The sequence below is a fragment of the Orcinus orca genome, chromosome 6 (assembly GCF_937001465.1).
Source record: "Orcinus orca chromosome 6, mOrcOrc1.1, whole genome shotgun sequence".
In the NCBI taxonomy this organism is placed as follows: Eukaryota; Metazoa; Chordata; class Mammalia; order Artiodactyla; family Delphinidae; genus Orcinus; species Orcinus orca.
In genome coordinates, this window is record NC_064564.1 from 30,272,301 (window position 1) to 30,291,584 (window position 19,284).

The 19,284-nt window shown below is 49.9% G+C and overlaps 2 pseudogenes; one reads left to right on the forward strand and one right to left on the reverse strand.

The window, feature by feature from the left end:
* Nucleotides 1–1,476: 1,476 nt before the first annotated feature.
* Nucleotides 1,477–2,542, reverse strand: LOC125964811 (serine/arginine-rich splicing factor 3-like; annotated as a pseudogene).
* A 2,235-nt stretch (nucleotides 2,543–4,777) lies between these two features.
* Nucleotides 4,778–15,930, forward strand: LOC125964812 (thimet oligopeptidase-like; annotated as a pseudogene).
* The last annotated feature ends 3,354 nt before the right edge of the window (nucleotides 15,931–19,284 follow it).

The window sequence follows — 19,284 nt, forward strand, 5'->3', positions numbered from 1 at the left end:
TCCCAGGGGCTGGCAACTCTCCTTTGCTACTGATTCCAAGACACATCCAGATAGCACAAATGTGACCATGAAAACAAACTCAGGCATGTTCAAATCAGGGAAATAACATTCTTATCTCTGTTTAGTAGTTGCTTAATTTTAGAATAGCTTAGAGTTACAAAAAAGTTGCAAAGATCTGTACAGAGTGTGCAGAGTGCTGTGGACCCCCGACCCAGTACCCCTATTTCCAACACGTTAGTACTTTAGTACGTTAGTACGACATGCTTATCCAACTAAGGAACCGAGATGGATACGTTATTATTAACTAAAGTCCACACTTTACTAGAATTTCCCTAGCTTTCCCCTAACATCCTTTTTCTGTGCCAGTCTCCTCTGGGCTGTGACATTTCTCAGACGTCCCTGGGTCTTGATACCTTGAAAGTTTTGAGGAGGACTGGTCAGGTATTTTGTCCCTCAATTTGTTTGTCTGTTGGTTTTCTGATGTTTTTCTTATGGTTGGGCTGGAGTTACGGGGTTTGGGGCAGAAGATCCAGACAGAGATAAAAATGTCATTCTCCTCAGGTCACATCATCAAGGATACACACCATCAAGGATACACACATCAAGGATACACCCCATCAACGGGACTTGTGACAAACAATTTTACCCTTGATCACCTGGCCAGTATCGTCTTTTTTTTTTGCTGCGTTGGGTCTTCATTGCTGCACACGGGCTTTCTCTAGTTGCGGCGAGCAGGGGCTCCTCTTTGTTGCGGGCACGTGCTTCTCATTACAGTGGCTTCTTTTGTTTCGGAGCACGGGCTCTAGCTGTGCGGGCTTCTGTAGTTGTGGCATGGGGGCTCAGTAGTTGTGGCTCCCAGGATCTAGAGCGCAGGCTCAATAGTTGTGGCCCACGGGCTTAGTTGATCTGCGGCACAGGGGATCTTCCCGGACCAGGGCTCGGACCCGTGTCCCCTGCATTGGCAGGTGGATCCTTTTTTTGTTTTCTTTGTTCCTTTTGGAACCAAAACTTTAATCCCAAGGAGTCTCACAAAACATATTACAAATGACAGCATGAAAAAGAAAACTGCACAGTAACTCAAAGTTCAGCTCTACAATATACTCTTCATCTGGCAAGACATTGGTATCTTGATCATCTCAACTTCCAAAAAACATTACAAAGAGCTATGTATTCATGTACGGCAATCACAGAGGGGACTTATGACCTAACTCAAAGGGAAACTAACTTCCTTGAAACTTCTTAGATTCTAAACTCACTGGACAACCTCTTGTCCAGTGTGAAGACTAGTGGAATTCTTAAACCTCTAATCTAGGGTAAGGGTGCGGCTTTCACTTCTACCTGCTGGCTTGTGTTCACAGCACCTTTTAAAGACTGCTTGCTTAACTACAGCTGCATACCATATCCCAGCTACAGAAAGTCTTTTCAATGTTTGCCAGTGTTGCTTCCATAATAATAAACATCACACTTTAGGTGGGCAGGAGTTAGAGTTTTATTATCAGTCTAGGCAAGACCAAAAATTCAAAGCAAATTCAATTTTGCTTAAGAGAACATTGTAAAGAAACAATTCTTCATATTACATGCCTCATATGACCCATTTCAAACCATAGAGAATGACATGTTTATGTGTCACCGCCCAAGAGACAAACAAATGTGAACAGCTAAAACATTTAAAAAGTGCATCAAGCTTCGGAAGTCTCAAACGAAACTTGAATTTTCTGTACATACTCCTGTCAAATGAAGTTATTTCCTGTGCACCACTCCTCTTGCAAAGTGGTCTGCTATTTCCTTTCATTTGACCTGGATCGGCTAGGAGACCTAGAGAAAGATCGGGACGGCTTGCGATTTCTCTCCTGGGACAGTGATCTCTCTCTTCTCCTACATCTACTAAAGGGACCTGCTCCGGCTGCGGGAGAAGCTTCTCCGTCTTGGACATCTGTGGTGAGGGGGAGGACTCCTCCTCCGATAATCATCTCGAGGGCGACGACCCCAAGAAGGAGGCGGTCACGATGTCGACTTCTCCTTTCCCCATTGGACAGGTCCACTCTTACTCGGCAGCCACAGAGTGTTCTCCCGTCTAGTTCTCAGACAGCATCCGCTGCACCTCGGGGATCTTCATTTTCAACAAGAGCGAAGCCGGGAGGGTTTTTAGCAACCCACACACTTCGGAGTGGTCCATAATACCCTAAAGCTCGTTCGAATTCAGTCTTGTTACCACTGTTTCCAAGATTCCTTACACAAACGTTACAGTCCAACGGACAGGAATCTCGATGCAAGACCCTCCTGGCTCCTGGGTTTCATGGGCCACAGGGTGATCCCGGGCCTCTAGAATCTCGCAGCTGAATCGGCTCGCACAAGCTGTCCTGTGGAGATGCTTTTCCCCCCATGTGTCCAGCCCGGGGCGCTGCTGTCTAGGCCCGACCTCCAGGGTGACAGGGTGAACCCCAGGTCCCTGGAGCAAACACTCAGAGCCCTGGTGACCAGACTCAGGGGGCTGCGGCGGCAGCTGGACATGTGTGGCCACCCTGGTGGTGTTTGGCCCCATCTGCAGTTCCAGTTCCAGCTGAGAAAGAGCCTCGCTGTGTTATTTTCTCCTGGTTGTGTAAGGATCCCCGGTGTCATTTGACAGAAATGTACATGGTGTGTTCTTTCTCTCTTTTCTCCCTGCTTCCTCTCGTCCCTCTCCCCCTCCCTCTCTCCCTCTGTCCCCCCCCTTCCCTCTCCCTCTTTCCTCTGCGTCTCTCTCTTTCCCTCTCTCCCTCCCCCCCTTCCCCCCTCCCCGTCCCTCTCCCCGTCCCTCTCCCAACTCCCTCTCCACCTCCGTCTCCCCCTCGCTCTCCCACATCCCTCTCCCTCTACCCTCCCCCTCCCTCTACCCCCTCCCTCTCCCCCGTCTCTCTCCCACCTCCCCCCTCCGTCTTCCCGCCTCCCCCGTCCCTCTTCCCTGTCCTTCTCTCCCTTCCTCTCTCCCTGTCCCTGTTTCCCTGTTCCGCACGCCCTCCCTCTACCTCTTTCCCTCTCCCTGTCCCTCCACCTCCTTCCCTCTCTGGAGAGGGAAGGAGGTGGAGGGACAGGGAGAGAGAGCAGGATGGGGGGAGAGGGAGAGAGGGGGGGAGATGGAGAGAGGGATAGAGGGAGGGAGCAAAAGACGTCCTTCCCTCCCTCCCTATATCCCTCCCTCCCTCCCTCCCTCCCTCTATCCCTCCCTCCCTCTCCCTCTCCCTCTCCCTCCAACTCTCCCGCTCCCTCCATCTCTTCATCTCCCTCACTCCCTCCCAGAGAGGGAGAGATGGCAAGGCAGAGACAAGGGAGCGGGAGAGAGAGAGAGGGAGAGATGGAGGGAGAGGGAGGGAGAGGAAGAGAGGGAGAGAGATATGGAGAGGAGAGGGAGAGAGAGGCGGGAGAGGGAGAGGGAAAGAGGTCTCTTCCTCCCTCCCTCTCCCTCTGTCCTCCTTCTCTCCCTCTCCCCCCTCTCTCCCTCTCCCCCCTCTCTCTCCCTCTCCCCCCTCTCTCCCCCCTCCCTCTCCATCTCTCTCTCCCTCTCCCCCCTCCCTCTCCATCTCTCTCCCTCTCCCCCCTCTGTCTCCCCCCTCCCTCTCCATCTCTCTCTCCCTCTCCCCCCTCCCTCTCCAACTCTCTCTCCCTCTCCCTCCACCTCCTTCCCTCTCCAGAGGAGAGAGAGAGGGAGAGCGGTAGAAGTGCTGAGGAGGGGGGCTCCCTCCCCCTCCCACTCCCATCCTCTCCCTACTGCTTTCTCTTTTCTCTGCTTCAATGAACACCAGGCGCCTTTTAGATCAGCCCTGAAGTCAACGTCGATGCTTGGACAGCCTGACCTCCCCGCTGACTTCCAGCCCAGGACCACCGCTGGGAGATGAAGTCTGCGGGGCCCTGGGCGCAGGCTGCACAGGCACCTCCCCTGATGCCCAATCTCTCCTCGTTTACGAGGCAGCCGACACTCCCCTCCCTGACTCCCCAAGATTTGGGGCTTTTTTAGTATGTGTCGATAATGCCATGAGCTACTATTTAACTCTTCCACGAGGACCCATCTCCCAAAATGCAGTGGTTTTCAGCCTTGGCTGCACTAGAGAACCCCCAGGGAAGGGAGAGACGTCTCTCCCTCCCTCTCTCTTTCTCTCCCTCTGTACTTCTGTCTACCTCTCTCCCTCTCCCTCTCCCTCTGGGGTGATGCCCGATGAGCTCAGAATCGCAGATGGCCCCCCCATCCCCTCTCTGTGGCTTGCATGGGGGATGCACCTTCTCACCGTGGCCCGGGCATGGCCTTGACACTCAGACATCGGGTCCTGCGTGGACACTTGTGTTTGTTCCATAGCGCAGGTGGCTGCAGTCTGTGCTTCTGTAGATGGGGGCTGTGCGTGAGCCCTTCATCTTCCCCGCAGACACCACTGGTGCTCGCTCGGCCTCGCGGGTGATGCGGGGGGCACGGGGGACAGTCTTGTGTCCCCACCTTCTTGGGCTACAGACAGGCCACGCTGGTCCCGTGGTGACTGGGGGCTCCCAGGAGAACCCCACTGCAGACCGGAGAGGTGGCCCCAGAGAAGGTGGCGTACGCCTGGGGCCGGGCCTCATCAGTGAGCCACGGGCCACCTGCAGCAACAGCTGTCTCACCGTCCAGGGGCTGGGTGTTCGGGCGCCGTGGGGTTGAGCCACTGTCTGCACGGCAGCCGTGTTTGTCTTGTTGAGCCCGGGGAGGCCCCTTGGTGGCTCCTGGAAAGACTGGCCGCATTTCTTCCTGCCCTTGGCCTTAGAGCCCATCACGTTCATGCCGTTTCTGGTTCCAAAAGGACCTGTGTTAATAAAGACCACGTGTTAGGACAGCACCAAAGTGTCTAGAAATCCGGGCCAGGAGGAGGAGGGAGGGGGATTGGCTGTGCCCGCCAGTGGCCTGGGAGCCCTGCCCGCCTGCAGAGACCTGGCCCGGGGCCTGCGGGGAGGGCGTGGCCCTCGGTCCCCAGCGCCTTCCGTCTCTGGGTTCCAGGAGAACTGCGTGATCCTCAGGGAGCTGGTGAGGCTGCAGGCCTTGAAGTCCCGCCTGCTGGGGTTCCGCACGCAGGCCGACTCCGTGCTGGAGATGAACATGGACAAGACCAGCCAGGTGGTGGCCACTGTCCTAGGTAACACCGCCTCCCCCTGAGTCCCAGTGGGGACGGGGTCAGGCGGACCTTGACCGGACGTGGTGCTGCCTGAGACCCCACTGTGTCAGCCCTTGGGGGTCACCTTCCCAGACCCTTCATTCTGCCTCGAGGGGCACGGGGTCGGGGGTGGCTGGGGGGCCGCCCCGGGGACGTAGCCGAGCCTCTCCCCTCCGCCCACAGGTGAGCTGGCCCAGAAGCTGAAGCCCCTCGGGGAGCAGGAGCGGCCGTGATCCTGGAGCTAAAGAAGGCCGAGTGCCAGAGGCGGGGCCTGCACTTGGACGGCCCCATCAACGCCTGGGACCTGCGCTGCTACATGAACCAGGGGGAGGAGACGCGCTACCACGTGAACCAGTACCTGCTCAATGAGGCTTTCCCCATGCAGGCGCTCACACGCGGGCTGCTGGGCATCTCCCAGGAGCTGCTGGGGCTGACTTTCGACCTGGAGGAGGGCACCAGCATGTGTCACGAAGACGTGAGGCTCTAAACGGTCTGGGATGCGGCCTCGGGCAAGGTCATCCATCGGCAAGTTCTACCTGACCTCTATCCTCGGTGCGTGCGTGGGGGAACCTGTCGGCCGTGGGCCGGGGCTCCTCTGTCGAAGCGGGGCCCCATCCACGTCCCTCCGCAGGGTGGGGAAGTCCGGGCACGTGGCCTGCTTCGGCCTGCAGCCGGGCTGCCTACAGCACGATGGGAGCTGCCAGATCGCCATCGCGGCCATGGTGGCCAACTTCACCAAGCCTACGCCCAACCTGCCCTCCCTGCTGCAGCATGATGAGCGGGAGACCAACTTCCACGACGTCGGGCACGCGATGCACCAGCTCCGCTCCCAGGCGCAGGGCTGCAGGCAGGGGGCGGGGAGGGCCCGGGCGTGCGTGGTCCTCAGGCAGGCCCTCGCCATGGGATTCTTCCACTGACATCACCCCGCACGTGGTGACGCCCTCGGTGTCAGCTTCCATCATCAGACCCCAGGCACTGGGTGCATAAATAACGGAAATGGATGTCCTCGAGGCTCTAGAGGCTGGAAGACCCAGATCAAGGAGTCAGGGCTGGTTCCCTGCATGTTAAATACATGCACTCAAGAGTTGCCTTGGAAAAAGACAAAAGAAAAGAAAGGAACGTTGCCTGCAAGTCTGCTGACAGCCGGTGATGAGAACCAGAGGGAAGGCTCTGGGGCCGGGGGCGCAGTGCCCTGTGAGCTCGGGGGCTGCTGCCAGTCTCCGTGGAGGCTCAGCAAGTCCCAGTGACTTCCCCACGTGGGGGGCGCCAGCTGAGCGTCTGGGCCCAGGACCCACTGCTCGTTCAGTCTTCCTGTGGTCAGCCCTTCATCCTGAGCGCGATGCTCTCACAGGCTGCACCGGGGCGTGTGGGGACAGTTTACTGAGCTGTACAGACGTCACTACTGCTTTGGACCATTTCCGTCACCCCGAAAATGTCCCTCACGCCCTTAGCTATCACTCCGTCCCCTCGCCAGCCCCTGACAACCAGGAACCCACTCGCTGACTCTGTGGATCTACCTGCTCTGGACGTTTCCCCTCAGTGGGGTCACGCCCTGTGTGTCCTTCTGTGTATGACTTCTCTCGCTGAGCATCGTGTTCTCAGGGTGTATCGACGCGGCAGCGAGCGTCAGGGCTTCACCGTGTTGCGTGGCTGAGGGACGTAAAGACGACAAGAGAAAAGAAAAGAACGTTGCATGCAAGTCTGGTGACAGCCGGTGATGAGAACCAGAGGGAAGACTCTGGGGCCGGGGGCGCCGTGCCCTGGGAGGCCCTGGCGCTGCTGCCAGTCTTGGTGGGGCACGGGCAGCACCGTCCCTCAGGAGCTGCTGGACAAGCTCATCAAGTCCCGGGAGGCCAACCCAGATGCGGCCGGACCGAGGGAAGGGAAGGGGGCTTCCGGTCTGCCCGGCTGGAAAGCGCGGCCTGGACACGGTGCCAGCCCCCCGTCTCCTTCCTCCCGCCCCCCAGGCCTCTTCAACCTGTGCCAGATCGTCCTGGCCAAGGTGGTTCAGGCCCTGCACATGCAGACGCCCGCGGACCCGGCCCAGGAGAATGCCCGCCTCTGCCAGGAGATCCTGGGGTTCCCAGCCATGCCAGGTAGCCAAGCGCGCACCGGGCTCACCTCAGCGGTCGGTTGGCGGCTACTGCCCAGGTCAAGAGGATCGTCTGGTGGTGTGTGAATGGGGACCGACTGACGGGCTCCGGCCGAGGCCCGCTGACCTCTGGCCTCTTCCTGCCACGGTTCCTTGGCTGGTCCCTCCAGCTGTGGCCCGCGGAGTCCGAGGGTGGGGTGGGAGGCTCTGCACATGCTTTCTAGAGAGCCTGGAAGAGGCAGGAGAGGGCTTCATACCCCGAACAGAAGGCATCGACGAGGTCTGCCCGTGCGTGTCGGTGCGGACACGCGGTTCACTCCCTCGTGAGCGCTTTAACCAGCGATCTCTCCGTGGTGGAGGGCGAGCCCCGACTCATCTCTCGCAGCCTCGGCAGCTGACCTTGTAAGAGGCTTAGGAGTGAACCCTCGTGAGCTTCAGCAGAAAGTCGGCAAAGATTTATTTGTGTCCCTCCACTGAACTGCCAGCAAGGTCCCCGTTTTCTACAAGTGTTGGGCCAATACTCTCTCTAGTGGCAGGGGACTCAGACAAGGCTGCTTTGGGGCCCCCACCCCCGCTCTGGGGCAGGGGCACTGAGCGGCCAGGGAGCCGGGCAGGAGCCCCTCCGCGTGTGTCCCAGTGACCCACCTGCCTGCGACCTTCGGCCGCCTGGCAGGAAGCTACGACGCCCAGTCCTGTGGCCAGTCATTCCTGCAAGAAACACTGGAACCAGTTTCTGCCAACCCGCCAAAAAAAAAACGACTTCAAAGGCAACGTGGTGTCACAGGAAGGGCTTGTTTCTGTGTTTCTTTGTTTTTAGTTCATTAGGCCTCACTTAAAATTCTGATTCCACAATGCACTTGCTTTGGGATCTTGAACAACACTCATAACCTCTGCAAGTTTCAGTAGAGTAAGTTTATGTGATTACCTTCATCTGTAATATCCCTGTGTTGCAATCTTAATTAATTCAGATTAATGCATCTTAAGCTTAATCTCAAGTTCAGATCAAAGACTAGTTCCTCTGTGACTTCTCCTCTGAACTGATTCAAAAGCCTCCTCTCCCGTCCTCATTTGGCTTCTCTTCTCTTCTGGAATCTCATAAGAACTTCTATGACCTCTCTGGTTTTTTGTTGTTGCTGTTGTCTGTTTGGTTGGTTTTTAATTGAAATATAGTTGATTTACGATGTCGTGTCCGTTTCAGGTGTACAGCACAGTGATTCCGTTTTCAGATTCTTTTCCCTTATAAGTTATTACAAAATATTGAGTACAGTTCCCTGTGCCATAGAGGAGATCCTTGTTGTATCAATTCTATGCCTTCTTTGAATGACCGTAGCACTTGTTGTCTGTATCATTTTTATGTCTGTTGTGGCTTTGTGACTGAAAATGAAAATTTTCTATTTGTTCATGTCCTGGCCCTTCCTTAGAAATGTGTTCATTTACCTATTTCATATTTATTGACTACATCTTGGACACCGTGTTAGCTGCTTGTTCTAGATGTTAGTAAAACATAGACCTTCCTGCTCAAAGGGTCACAGTATTTGTGGGAAAACAAACAAACGAACAACTTACGTCTCAAATAGCTTTGTACTTCCCAAAGAGAGCACACCTCGTAGGTACAATAAATATATGTATTATACATAAATGTATAAATAGTTAATGGCATTAAAAACTTGAGATAACTGCTTTTCTATTCTGAGGAAATGATGATAATATTTCACCAGGAGCTCAACACCACTCTGAGAATGAGGGCTTAACCCCCGACCTGGCTCACTGCATCGCTTTCTTATATGAAAATAGACAAGTCTGTACATGCTCTCTACAAAAAGGCTTATCTGGCATGAATTTCAGATAGCAAGAAGAAAAAGTCAAGAGGTTCAGAGAAGCATCCAGAAGCTCAGGTGATTGTCTGGCACTAATACAACTTGCTTGACAGGAAAATAGAGCTGTAAATCTCACAAAATTAGATGGTCTTCTAAGAATTTCAAAACCGCCTGCTAGTAATTAGAAATCCTAGAAGAACCGCTTCTTTTAAAGCATACTGATAATATGCTTTACAGCTTAATATTCAGAAGCCTATGTTTTGGCTAAGTGAGCTTCAGGAATGAAGGAAACTTGTGGTTCAGTTCCATCTACTCTGGAACCTCTGGTCAAAACACCTACTTCTGTGCTCAGCCATCTTATCATCTGTAAAATGGAGGCAACTCTAAGAAAACATAGTCACAGAGATGTTGCACAGTTTCCTGTGTCACTGTCTTCATTTGTTTCAGAAAACCAATAACGTCTAAGCTACTACTGCAAAGAGCGCAGTGTTACTTGGGGTCATGTAGTGCAGCTCTGTCAAAGTAAAGAAAAGGAAAGGGGCCTAGAATAACTATAATTTTCCCAAGAGGACACTATTATTTTATGGCAAATCTGAGTCAAGAACCCTGATCTCTTTGATGCCATTCCATTGTTCTTTCGTTGGGTTCTCAGCAACCCAGAGAAAGAAAGAGAAATAAAACTCCTATGTGCTGTGTCACTGGTACAGGACGTGGCAAGATTGGAATTGGAGAACTACGTATTAACAGGTATTTGGGAAATTCTTCAAACTAATTAAGATATATACCAGGTACATAAAAAACAGTTATGTTTTCCCAAGACGATTCTGTGGAATGAACAGAACTGGTAACTGAAGGTGCCTGTGTGCTGCAGTTCCAAACAGGACGGGTGAATGCTTGTTTTCTGGCACCTTTAAGACTCCACCCCAATATACACATTAAAATAAAATTAACATTTCAACTGGGTCATATTTAATTCTGCATGCTCTTGTAAGTCAGCAAAATAGTCCATATATCATTTAAGTTGTCACTCACTTTCTTTTCTTTTTTTTGCGGTACACGGGCCTCTCACTGCTGTGGCCTCTCCCGTTGCGGAGCACAGGCTCCGGACGCGCAGGCTCAGCGGCCATGGCTCACGGGCCTAGCCGCTCCGCGACATGTGGGATCTTCCCGGACCGGGGCACGAACCCGTGTCCCCTGCATCGGCAGGCGGACTCTCAACCACTGAGCCACCAGGGAAGCCCGTCACTCACTTTTTAACTTGACTTTTCATTTCTAAAAGTCTTTCCAAACACAAAACAGAGGTGGGAAAATGGTATATGGGAAGCTGCAGAGATGAAATAAGCTTACTTCATTCGGCATAAAGATGAATACCCAAACAACTTCTGCATAGCTGGAAGTGCCCAAATCTACTATCTTCGTTTTGTAGTCAAGGCTTCCGGAAAAATATGCTAACGGATTCCTAATTACCCAAATGCCCCATATCTGTTTCAGTAAGTATCATCATATATTATGGAAATTTTTCTCAATGACAGAGAAAGACATCCTGGCCGAGCATCCCCCTGCCCATGACACAGAGATGATGGGTCTCAAGCTACCTTGAAGGCGTTGGAGCCCACTTTATCCATTACTAATATTAATGGAGGACCAAACTTCATATTCTGTTTGCTCTGTGTCTGTTAAATCACTTCTTCCCTTCATTAAAATGGATGACACATAATTGAGTCTGTAGTGTGTGTGTCACTGGAAACTGAACACATTTTTGTTGGTGTTATTAACGTCATAGGTTTCTGGGGGGGTCTACTAAATAACTAAGTCTAGTTTCACAGTTACAAATAAATTATGATGTAATTTTGAATAAAGTAAGCTCATCGTAAAGGAAGGATACTGAGAGTTGCTACTACCCCTTCCTTGAGGGGCTCTTGTAAAGCACTAAATCAAGTAACAGAGGTTTATATGCATGCATATATTTTCAATGATATTTGAACACACTTGAAAAGAACTCTACGGAATGCATTATAAAACCTCGATGCTGTGTGTCCCTAGTTCCCGGCTCTCTCGTTCAAACTATTTAAATGAACAAAATGTTATCTATTAGGATAGCTATCAGAGTACTCCAAATACTACTTCTTGCAGTACCCTGTCCCAACCATTTGCCTTCCTCTTCCCATTAGTCCTTAATTCAGAAACCCCAGAGATTTGTTCAGTAATTTATGAACATATTTCTTCATTCAGCCAAGAAAATTGATGGATCCCTTACCAAATTTCAGGCACCCTTCTTCAGGATGTTTTCTAGGCATGTTCAGGAAACACAGCAGTGATTAACACAGATGAATATAGCCTCTCTCGAGCTGAGGGGAGAGACAAAAGTAAAGAAGCAAATATAAAATCGTAAGTGTAAATACGTAAATAAAAATTGAACAAATGGGTAGAATAACTAGTATATCAGGTAAGTGCTGGAGAAAAACAGCAAGCAGGGAAGGGGGATGGAGATTGTTAGCTGGTAGGAGGAGGCTGCGATCGGAAACTAAGTGATCACTGAGGGCTTTCTGGGGAAGATAAAATTTACGAGGGAACCTAAGGTTGTGAGAGGGAGCAAGGTGCATATCTGGGAAGTGAATAGTACAAGCAGAGGGAACAGTCAGATGGAAAGGCAATGAGGCAAGAGTGGGCTTGGAGTATCCAAGGAGCAGAAAGGATGTCAGTGTGTGGAAAACAGAGGGAGCAAAGTGGAGAGGAGAAGGAAACAGTCAGAGAGGAAACAGAGGCCCAGATTTCTAGGGCTGTGGAGGCACTTTGAGGACTTTGCTTTTCCTGTGAAGAAGCCATTGAAGAGACTTGAGTGACATGATCTGACTTATGTTTTAACAGGATCTCTCTGGATGCCATGTTGATTAGAGACTGCAGGAGAATAAGGACAAGCCCCAGAAGACCAATAGTTGATTCAAATGTCAAGAAACATTTATGCCTTCACCCTTCAACTTCACAAATGATGCCATTTCCACTGAGCTATTGAAAAATATCATCTGGCTTTCAAAACAATAAACCAGAAGGCATTTTCTCACATAAGCAAGGTCACAAACAACTGTCAGCTAAAGGTGAAATAGCAACAAATCAAATAATAACAAAAAACATTTTTTATAGATTTTAAAACCTTACAAAGCATTTTCTTGTCCATTATCTAAGTTAGTCCTCAAATCAACGCCATGAGATAGTTATTATTTTCCCATTACAAGTGACCGCATATTAAATCCTTAGTGATTGCTCAAGAAAAGCTGAAATCTTGAGTGTACATCTATTAATGCCAAGGTTGGGTTTTTTGCCCATGGGAACATTGGATGCTAAAATCCACGGGGATTTTCAGCTCAAGATGGCAGACTAGGAAATATATTTACTTTCTGGTCCTCCTGAAACCATGTTTAAATAAAACTGCAGAAATACCAAAATTAATCAACCAATAAAAGCCAAGACATTGTGGAAGTCATCAACCACAGAAAGATTTCAACACATTTCGAGAAGGCAAACAATGAAATGGAGGGGCCATGAATAAAATAATGAAGAAAAGACTACCCTAAGTAGGGTCTGCACAAAGCCAGGCAGCTTTTGCTGAGCCCTGGTTATAGTAAAGGACAGAGGAAAGAAGAGGGGCTGAAAACAAGGAGACAAAAGTCATTTTAGGAAAAAACGTTCACTTAATGAGCTCCAGGGAACACTCAGCCTGCTGCCATACTCACTCATGGATTACAGTGGATTGTTGGTAAGCAAGACAAGAAAACAGGGAACCAACAAACAAAAATCAAGACACGGTTTCTCACTGAGCTCTTCTCAAATGAGATCAAGAAATTATCGTTCAATGCCATAGCTGTAAATCATTTCTGCTCCTGGAGAGGTTAGAAAGGGCTTATAATAGTTACCCTTTTTCTTCAGACAGAATTTAGGTCTGAGCAAAAGCTTTTGTGTCCTCCAACCTCAAAGTTTATTGGGGATGGAAGTCCAAATTTGCTTTGACATACCATAAAAAGAATCTCATGAGCAGAGGGTCAAACTACTTTTGGAATATATGAATTATGCCCAGTGTGATTTTAAATAGATTTTAAACAAAAATATACAAAGTTTCACTGGTTCTGAAACTTCTACATGTTACATGCCTGATATATAACACACAATGTCAGTCCCAGGAGAGAGAAAACACTCCAATGAAGCAAGCCAAAGAAACAAGATTCGAACAAGGTAAAGTGATGTGTAGACCAAGACCAGGATTTTTCAGTTCTTTCCTGTCATGCTGTAGCTTCCAGCTCCTGAATAACAACACACGTTTCCCTTGTCCTAGACACACAAGAGTATGTCTCCTCTATGGGGCGTAAGAAGCTCTAGAGTTACATATGTGTAGTAAAGAGTGGACCCAGCCGGCATACTCACAATGACCAAATTGTGTTGATCGTACTTTATTTTAAACCAATACATCGCTCCATGCTGAAGTTGCAATAAATGATATATTTGCTTTCTAGACATGAATGAGATGCCTTACTGGATATACTCCAGGAAGGCCAGAGAAACTGGCTTCTAATCCATACAGAATAATTCATTGATGAATTCCTTTCAGGAGAGCCCCTGATTTATCTAGAATATAAGCTTTACATACCTGGATCCTTCAAACTAGACCAAAGGGACAAATCTAGGCTGCAAGCCTCAATTAGAAATGTGGGATGGTGCTATGCTGACAACTGGTGGTCCCTGACCTAGCTTCTGAGATTAGAACCCAGTGTGGTGGATGACCAATTCACGCGTTGAACAAAAGAACACCTCCTACAGGGCAGTGTATGTGTTCATTACAGGTATGGCACTTAGGGCTAAAAGTAACACATGAAGCATATATGATAAGGAGGCACCAGAGTCCAGAGCACGAGCTCTGGAATCACACAGGCTTGCTTCGAATCCCGGCTAAGCCACTACCATCTGTATACCCTGAAGAACAGTCGAAGGTTTACGTGTTCTTTTACCAAATTTCGAAAAACAAGTGAAGAAAGAACCTACCTGCCAGGAAGGGACATCGTGGGGTGCAGCATCCAGTCGCGTCAGGGCTCTGCATCCCCTGCTCAGAAACCTTCACCGCCTGGCTCATGGTGATGCTGGTAGCTCAGCAGCCCTGGAGAAGGCGCTCCTGTCTCCAGGGCTCGCGGACAAGCTGGGGAGGTCCACGGAGGTGGCGGGCCACAGCCTGGCAAACTCTGGGTGCCTCCTCCACTCAGCTCTGGGCATGCTCTGGCCTCTGGGCCCCGTTGCGGGGAAGGGCTGGCCGATACATAGCCAGGGCTGAGGGGTCTGCAGAGCCGGTGCCCAGGCAGGGTGAGCTCTGGAGGAGAAGACTTCCACAGTCCCCAACAGTCTCCGCATGGTGACCCATCCGGTGCCAAACACCTGCCACCCACAGCGACAAGTCCCAGCCGCTAGAAAGCCCAGAAGGGGTCGGGCTCTTTGCCCTCGGGCCGGGTTTCTCCAGGGCCTGGGTTTGTGTGGGGCCCCCATACCACCCCCTGACCCGCCCTTGCTCTGTGACACGTACAATGCAATGTCAACACCCAGGCTGAGCCGGCCAGTGTTCAGAGCGTGCTAGACCTTGAGAAGAGTTAGCAGCTAGGGAGAAGCTCTCCCACTTTCACTCGCTTTTCTCAGATCAGGCAGGCAGCCCATCTCACCCCAAAGCTATGGACACCACACCTCCTACCCAGGCTATCGTTTTCCGTTCTGCCCCTGTTCTCCCTTTCCATTCTGCCCCTCTTTTCCCCAGCACCCCATTTATGGCTTCGGGTGTCATCGGTGCTGCAGCAGGCAGCACCTCTGACCCCGAAGCTATGGACACCACACCTCCTTCCCAGGCTATCGTTTTCCGTTCTGCCCCTGTTGTCCCTTTCCATTCTGCTCCCCTTTTCCCCAGCAGCCCATTTACGGCTTCGGGTGTCATCGGTGCTGCAGCAGGCAGCACCTCTGACCCCGAAGCTATGGACACCACACCTCCTTCCCAGGCTATCGTTTTCCGTTCTGCCCCTGTTGTCCCTTTCCATTCTGCCCCCCTTTTCCCCAGCACCCCATTTATGGCTTCGGGTGTCATCGGTGCTGCAGCAGGCAGCACCTCTGACCCCGAAGCTATGGACACCACACCTCCTTCCCAGGCTATCGTTTTCCGTTCTGCCCCTGTTGTCCCTTTCCATTCTGCCCCCCTTTTCCCCAGCACCCCATTTACGGCTTCGGGTGTCATCGGTGCTGCAGCAGGCAGCACCTCTGACCCCGAAGCTATGGACACCACACCTCCTTCCCAGGCTATCGTTTTCCGTTCTGCCCCTGTTGTCCCTTTCCATTCTGCCCCCCTTTTCCCCAGCACCCCATTTACGGCTTCGGGTGTCATCGGTGCTGCAGCAGGCAGCACCTCTGACCCCGAAGCTATGGACACCACACCTCCTTCCCAGGCTATCGTTTTCCGTTCTGCCCCTGTTGTCCCTTTCCATTCTGCCCCCCATTTCCCCAGCACCCCATTTACGGCTTCGGGTGTCATCGGTGCTGCAGCAGGCAGCACCTCTGACCCCGAAGCTATGGACACCACACCTCCTTCCCAGGCTATCGTTTTCCGTTCTGCGCCTGTTGTCCCTTTCCATTCTGCCCCCCTTTTCCCCAGCACCCCATTTACGGCTTCGGGTATCATCGGTGCTGCAGCAGGCAGCACCTCTGACCCCGAAGCTATGGACACCACACCTCCTCCCTAGGCTATATTTCTCCGTTCTTCCCCTGTTTTCCCTTTCTATTCTGCCCCTGTTTTCCCCAGCCCCCCCCCCCCATTTACGGCTTAGGCCGGCATCGGTGCTTCAACAGGCAGCAGCTCTGACACCAAACCTATGGACACCACACCTCCTTCCCAGCGCTGTTATTTTCCAGTCTGCCCTGTCTCCACGTAGAACCGCTACCTATTTCACACGGCTGTTCCTAGTTCTGGGAACACACCACTCACTGGTAGCAATGCCTCAGCCCATGCCTCGACTCATTTACCTGCAACGCTGGCCAACAGATAGACCAACACTTCAAAGTTATGACAGAAAGTTGAGTAAGTTATACGCTTGGAATTGCATTTATTATTATTAACAAGCACAACTGTAGTGCTTAGACTATAACAAGTAATCTTCTAAGTGCTTAGCAAATATTAACTCACTTAATCCTCATAATGGCAAACCTATAGGTAGGTAATGTTCATAATATTCACCTTTTTTGGGGGAAACTGAGGCCCAGAGGGGTTGAATAGCTTGTCTAATGCCACATAGTAAGTAGCGGGCAGAAACCCAGGATGAAAACCAGACCGTCGAGACTTTCATCACTTTGCTGTGTCACCTTAATAGATGTTGTGGTTAGGGAAGGGACTAAACTGACAAGACTCTGAACTTGAGAAGGGAGAAATTAGAAAGTGACTGATCCTAGAAACTAGAGAGGATTTCAGCTCAGAAATTTCTGGTGATGAGACCCGGAAGAACAAGAACATGGTTGGATTATTAACTTGGGGTAGTATCTGAATCCATTGAGAAATGGTTTTGTCTTGTTTTTTTTTTTAACTTAGAAAGGCCAGTTGGATGAAGATTAATGAAAAAAAAAAAGTAGAAAGGAAAAGAGGAAGGTGCCTGAAGTGAGACATAACCTCTTCCCTGTAAGTACTAGGGGTGGGTGTCCTGTGGGAAAGGATGGAGCTCTCTCTACAGGTTTGTCACCAGGATGAACAAGGAGGAACATGGCAACCATTGTACTGGTTTTGATGATTCCTCAAAAACCAAGGCTTTAGTTTCCAAGAACTACCCACAGTAGCATACCTACCGGGTGTCAGACATGCCACCAAGTGTGTTTCCAGTCACACATTTTAATTGGAGAAATAGTTCCTATGAGGTACGCATTAGTTCCCTATGGCTGCTGTAACAAATTACTACCAATGAGCTTGCGTAAAACAAAACACACTCATTCTCTTATGGTTCTGGAAGACAGAGGTCCAAAACCAGTTTCCCTGGGCTGGAACCAGGAGTTGACAAGGCCGTCCATCCACCTTCTAGAGGCTCTAAGGGAGAATCTGTTTCCTTGACAGCATTCCTTGACTTCTGGCCACATCGATCCAACCCCAACTTCATCATCACATTCTCTTTGGAGTAAAAACTCCCTCTGCCTCTCTCTTACGAGAACACCAGTGGTTACATCTGGGTCCATCCAGGTAGGCCAGAAGAATCTCCCCATCTCAAAACCCTCACTTTCATCCCATTGGCAAAGTCCCTTCTGCCATTTAAGGTGACATTCACAGGTTCTGGGGATTAGAAGGTGGACATTTGGGGGCAATGGTACTATTCAGTCTACTGCAAGGTAGATACTATTATCTTCCTCAGATGTAGGAAATGAAGTTTAGGGAAGTAATCTGTCTCAGGTCTACAATTTCCAGAGTAGAGATTTAAATTCTGCCAGTGAGACTTTAGGACACACTCTAAACAACTTTAACCTGTGTCCTTAATTACTGCCTAATCCTTGGTTAAGAGTCACACTTAGGTATCAAGACCCAACTGAATATAACACAAGTACTGTCTCCTCTTTCACTATGTTTGCCTGGTGTATTTATGAATCTTGCCCAGAGCAGAAGAGTTCAGAAAATTGTTATGCACCTTTACTAGGAGAAAGCATTTACTGTTTGATGTGCACGGAGTAATGGAAGGCTATTTAAAATAAAATAAAATAAAATAAAATAAAATAAAATAAAATATGCCACCAAATCGTCAAGTGTCACAACAGAGGTAACCCCGTGGGAGTCTTGAGGAGACTAAAATTATCTCCAATTGTGCAGGTGAGAAAAGTGTCACTAAAGGCAGTTGTAGTTCAGCCAAGCCCTACGGCACAGAAGTAGGAATTTGGATAGGTACGAATGGGAAAAAAGACATTTTAGGCATGGGAAACAGTTTAATGCTGAATGGATGAGAAATATACGTTAGACCTTTCTAAATCAACTGGCTTATTAACTCAGTAAATCAGATTTGGTCAGTCAAACTAGCTTTAGCTGATTACTTATCCAGGGCATAGCTGTTGAGAGTAATTTTTGTCATAGAACAGTAAATAAAACTGTTGAACTATAGCTTTAGGCTTGCTAAGTGAAATAGATTGCTCTAGCTGATGTTCAAGTGACTTACTTGGTACTATTCACGAAATTGGGGGTTAACAACTGCTTAAGACAACATAGAGAATTGCTCTTAAATAGTACTTGAAGTAGTTACTGTGTAAAGTATCTGTTCAGTAGCTCATGGTAAATGGATGTTTATAATCCCCACTGGACAACCAACTGCTTTTTTGCAAATGGTAATGTGAATTGCTGTCGCATAAACTATAGTAATGACCACCTATCTAATTTGTTGTCCAAACCAGAAATCTTCTAACAATACTGGTCTCCTAATAAAAGTAAGCAGGAAGCTAACACACACTGGGTGTCTCCCGTGTGCCTGTGCATGCATCTATATCTCACTGAACCCCCATAACAGCCCCCAAGAGAGGGACTCTGAGTGTCCCCATGCTGCTGGTGGAGAAACAGGCACAGGAAGGTTCAATAGTCTATCTACCTAAGATAACACAGAGGGTGGGAGAGCCTGTTTTTAAACCATCTGCCTCCAATTCCAGGTGCCAGGAGCCAGATTCAGCCTACAGGCCTCTTCTGCTCATCTGGAGGTGAAACCACGTGTAAGGATTAGTCAAATCCTGTCTTCACTCCTCAAGGTAGCTTGAACACTTGCACGTCCTCCAAATAGCATGTAGCATAAGCAATAAGATGTTTGCCCCGGGTATTGTCCAGGAACTTGGAATCAGCTGTGTCTAGTTAGGCTGAGCTGGTTAAGACTGGAGAGGACCACCGATCTTCCACCTGGGCCAGTGCCTTTTGACCTCCTGCCATCAGAGGGCCGAAAACTACAGCCCGAGAATGTGCTGAGCCCCGCAGCCTAGTTACGCCAACTCAGAACAATGATGAGCACACCTTTTTCCAATCACCTTTCCTCATGCTCCCTATGCCTCATACTGCCCTGCTTCTTTATTCTTTATCCCATAGATACCCCAAGCCCCTTGCCTTTGGGGAGGCGGATTTGAGACCTATTGTCACGTCACTTCCTCGCTTGGCTGCCTTGTGAATAAACCTCCTCTTTGCTGCAAACCTCAGCGTGTCAGTGTTTTGGCTTGCTGCGCC